The following is a 5,161-nucleotide window of genomic DNA, read 5'->3' as shown; positions in this document are numbered from 1 at the left end:
TCCCTAATTAAATCCATAAGACCAGCATATTTGACAGGGACAATCCAAGAAAGAAAAATTACAGGCCAATCTAACTCACAAACATAGATGCAAAAAATTCTATACAAAACAGTGGCAAACTGTGGTATAGAAACAGATACATTAATCTCTGAAATTCATGAGTGGTTTCACTTGAGAAAGTCACATTAACAAATTAAAGAAGAAAACCATGTGATTATTTCGATACCAGAAAATTATCTGGCAAAATTCAATCCCAGATTTTGACAAATATGAAACAAAGCCTAGAAATAAAAGGGAAATTCTCTAACTTGATCAAGTAAATCTAACAGCAATCTATAGCCTACATTATTCTAAATGAGGACATGTTAGAAACCTTCTCTTTAATCCAGACCACGACAAGGATGCCCACTATTTCTGGTTCTATTTGACTTTGTATGGAGGGCTTAGCCAAGGCGGTAAGACAAGAAAAAGAAATGACAGACATAACAATTGAGAAGGAAGAAATAAAATTGTCATTATATGCAGGCAATATGGAAAACCCAAAAGGATCTAAAGAAAGATTATTAGAAATAAGATGATTTAGTAAGAAATAGTTAAAAGGCCTTGTTATAAAAGAAGACATCATTTAATTGCAGCCAAAAAATATAAGATACCTAGGAAAAAATTCTATCAAAAGTTTTATAAGACATCTGTGCAGAAAGTCAGAAAATTTTATTGAAAAATCTCAAAGAAGGCCTAATTAAGTTGAGAAATACACTGTGTTCATGGATAAGAAGTCTCAATATTTTAAGGTTGTTAATTTATCCGTAATAAATTATCCGTAAATACAAGGAAATTCCAATCCAAATCTTAGCAGGGTTTTTTTGTGTGTGGAACTTGCCAAGTCGATCTAAAATATATAAAAGTTAAAGAGCCAAGAATAATCAAGATAGTTTTGAAGAAAAGGAATTAGGTGGGAGCACTCGCCCTACTAGATTTTAAGACTTGTTATAAAGTTATAATATTGAAGATTCTGTGAAATCGGCACAAGGACAGACAAATTGACCAGTGCCCCAGAAGGGGAAACTTGGAAACAGTCCTAGGCATATGGAATTTGATAATCGTCCAACAACTCATCACAGATCTGTGGGGAAATAAAGCGGGTACAACTGGGTATCCCTGTGGGCATCCACCTGGGAAAGATGATTCCAGTGTGAAGAGTTGAGAAGAAAACATGGTAGACTAACTCTCTGATATTGGGCTAGGGACGGGTTTCTTGAACAAGACACAAAGATCAATACATTTGACTTCATTAAAGGTAAGACCTCCAGTTAATTAAAAAAATAACGTTAAAAAATTGAAAACACGGGCGACAAATTGGTAGATATTTGCCATACATATAGTGAATAAGGGCTTACTATCCAGAATATATTAAGAATTTCTAAATATCAATAAGTAAAAGGCAAGCAGCTCGAGAGAAAAAAAGGACAAAAGATAAAAAGATGAACTCTTACAGCCAGTAAACATATGGGAAAATTTCTCAACCTTAGCAGTGATCAGGGAAATGCAAATGAACATGAGCTATCATTTTATACCCACTTGACTGGCATAAAGTTAAGGCTGAGAGTAACACGTGTTGGAGAGGACACAGATCAAAGGAAATTATACACATGGTTGGTATGAGTGTAAATTGGCACGACCACTTTGGAAAACAATTTGACATTAGCTTGCAGTTAGGTACTCACAAACCCTGTGACACAGCCATCCTACTCCGAGGCATATCCACCCTGGGGAAGCTCTTGCACACGGACTCAACATATTGTTGACTTACGTACATACGGATAAAGCTATTAATGGGCACAGGAATGATGAATGCATTTCTTCCCTGGAAATGGGAGGATGAGATAAGGAGGGGAGGGACACGTGTCTCTTGGATTGTGTGTTGAGTTTGATGGTACGAAGAAATAAGTTTTTAAAATGCTCCTTTTAAATTGAATAATCTAAAATCCATAGTTGTCAGAAGAGAAATTCACACTAATAGACTTAAAGTACATGCGGTACAAATATTCATTATTCGTCAATCTCAGAGATCATTGACATAGTAATTTGATTTTCAGGGGTCAGTGGCTAATGACATGCATTTCATTTTGATAAAAATTGAAAACCTGTTCCACTCAAGCTCTTCCTTGATAAACATGATATTCTGTTTAAAACACTTTAGGAAGATAATAATATTCTGTGAATGACCTGTTTCACTAGGCTTGCAAATCCAACACAGATATCTGAAAGTAAAATAAATACACCAAATAATGGCATGAAACCATTAAACCATTTTTGTCATTTTCAAACAAGCACAATGACTTCTCTCATAAGTAGAAAACATGGGGTACACGAACGTGGAAAAATTACTTGATTATTTTTTGTTCTGTTTCACAAGAGAAGAAACTTTTACATGTAGGTAAGCTATTATTGGTATGTTTAAAAACCATTTTCCAAAACTGCAACAGAAGATGATGAAATGTTATCCAGAAGGGGAAGCAACTAACTGGACTAGAAACTCCCCCATCACTATCTCCAGGATGAAACATTCAATTCCCAGGTTTGGGAGGTGGGTAGACCCGTGAGCACACCGAGGGAAGTCATCAGTGAAAAAATCTCTCCTTGATTTTGGACTCCCTGTTCAATCTGCGTATCCAGAATATCTGGCAGAGCTTCCAGAACTTGCTGCCATTCCAGATGTCCTTTAATTAAGAGTCAGGTTTTTCTAACTTAATGAAAATAACAAGTAAATATAGAAAGCCATGGGTTGAGGAGCCAGAACTGTTTCAGCCTACATATGGAGTCCTTGATGAAAAGATTGCAAACGGATTTCCTCTCAAAGATAGAAACCTATTATTACCGTTATTCTTATAACGGTAAATAACTGGATAACTGTTTTAAAAATAATTAAATATCTGTTTTTTTTCCAAAATCATGATGAATCTTTAAAAAATTACCTAAAGTTGGTAATTTGCATTGACCAGCGCAGAGAGGCTGAAGATTTGAGGCCCGCAGCTCCCAGGGTCTGCGGGGTGGGGGGTGGGGGGCCGTTGAGGGATTCTGAGCCTGACTTGTGGGTTATGCTGGATCCTTCTTGTGAGGAAATAAGAAGTCTGCACTTTTTCCTGCAGGAAATTTAAAGGGGAATGTGGAGAGAGCTGGGCCTTGTGCACTAGCTTCAGCATCCTCACGCTTACGGAGGGGCTCCTGGCTTTGCACCAAACACCATTTCTGCTTCCACCCCTTACAAAGGCAGTGTGGCCCCAGCTGAGGAGCGCAGACTTGGAGTCAGTGCACCGCCCACACAACTGAAGGCTCTGGGTGGGAGGCCTGCTTCTGCCACTGTCTAGGCGTGTGACTTCCCCACTCCAGGCCACCACGTTCTCATCTGCAAAGCTCAGGTAATTCCTTCATCCTGGGAGGATGACTGTGAATCGCAAATAGGAAAATGCACTTGAAAGTTCTTTAGGACCTGAGACACAGAACAAATTAAAAAATCATCTCCCACTTCTCCCCCTGCCAAAAATCTTTCCCATTCTATTCTCTCAGCAGAAGCCAACCCTGCCTGGTGTAGGGTGGTAAGGGCTGGGGCATGCAGGATGCCAGGGAAACCATGAGGGGAAGTATATAGCAGCTTTTTTCTGATCCAGACTTCACTTTTTAGCCATCCATCCTGCCTTCCATTGGCCATTCATCTACTCATCCAACATCTTTTAAATGCCCGTTATACCCCAGGAGCCTGCCAGAGCCCTGTAGTTCCTTGGAGTTACATCTAACCACAAAGTTGTCAACACTTTTCTCAAGTCCAGGAACTTGCACTGAAACCAAAGCTGCTCCCAGTGGCTGGAGTTCAGGCCCCATCAGGCCCTGGGTTTGGCAGAGCCAGGCTGGTGGCCCAGCTTGGACCCTCAAGTCAAGGAGCTAAAGGAGATCAGGCTGAACCACAAACAGAACACACAGTGAGTGTAAGAACACTCGCAGGGATTGGGAAATACCAAACCTACCTTAGTGTGGGTTTCCTCTATCCAGTCTCACCAACTCTCGTGGATGCTTAGCATTTGCAGGGCAGGCACTGAGGGGGTTAGAAGCCAGGCCATGGCCACAGCCGGGCAGGACTCTGTGACCAGCAACAGGGATGTCTTCTCAGTACAGCCATTCCCCGGGGAGAGCCCAGCTTCCCCATGTCCAGACGTTTGCTTGGTGACACCATGGTAACCGTGATGCCACAATGGAACATTCTTCCTCAGCTGGTGGAAGAAATCCTGTTGAGCTCTGTGTAAGGCCAGATTGAATTCATTTCTCCTTTGGGAAGAGCAGTTCACAGAAGAACTCTTGAGAACCATCCTGACAACAACAGACATCGGGTGTCATGAGCAGAAAACGGTGACTTAGAACTGCACTCCTGGGTCCCTTAGGCTACTGTGCATTGCTTGAGGCAAGGGTTTGGACCTGGTGGAGCAGCCTCTGGTGAAACACGCATGGGTTTTGGACTCAGACACACCCAAGCTGGAATTCCACCTCTTGCTAGCTGTGGGATCTCAGGCAGACTACTCAATGTTTCCGAGTGTCAGTTTCTGAATCTGTAAAATGGGAATAATGATAGCGCCTACCTCATAGGATTATTGTGCAGAGTGAGCCAGATACTGGCCGTTACTCGTTAAGAGGAAATGCAGCTGAGCTTAGCATGGGGGTAGGCGTGGGCTTGTATTAACCCTGGCCTTTTCTTTCAGCAGCATTGTATGGCCACAGAATTAAGGCAAGGGTTGAATTCCACAAGTCAGAAAACCACCCTTTTCAGAAACCCAACTCTCCAGGAAGCCCAGAGGCTCAGGCTAGACGGAGGAGAAAACTACCGAGCAGGTGCCTGCTGCCTTCTCTCCTTGGGCCATCTCACAAATTGCTAACCAAGCATCAGCATCGGACGGCTGGTCCTTGCCTCTTTCCTGCCCGGAACCACGCAGCAGGGGCATGACAGGTCGGTGCCTGCAGCCTTGGAAAGGAGAAAGGCAGGGCCCCCGATGCCAGGGGAGAAGCACCACTTTGGGGCAGAGAGGAAGAACCTGCGCATGTTTGGGAAGATGATGGTATCATTGGCTTTTGTTTCCACAGCTGCCCATGGTGTCTGCTGCGGTTCTCTTTGGGG

Source organism: Choloepus didactylus, chromosome 22 (assembly GCF_015220235.1).
Source record: "Choloepus didactylus isolate mChoDid1 chromosome 22, mChoDid1.pri, whole genome shotgun sequence".
Classification (NCBI taxonomy): domain Eukaryota; kingdom Metazoa; phylum Chordata; class Mammalia; order Pilosa; family Megalonychidae; genus Choloepus; species Choloepus didactylus.
Note: the sequence above shows the minus strand (reverse complement) of the source record.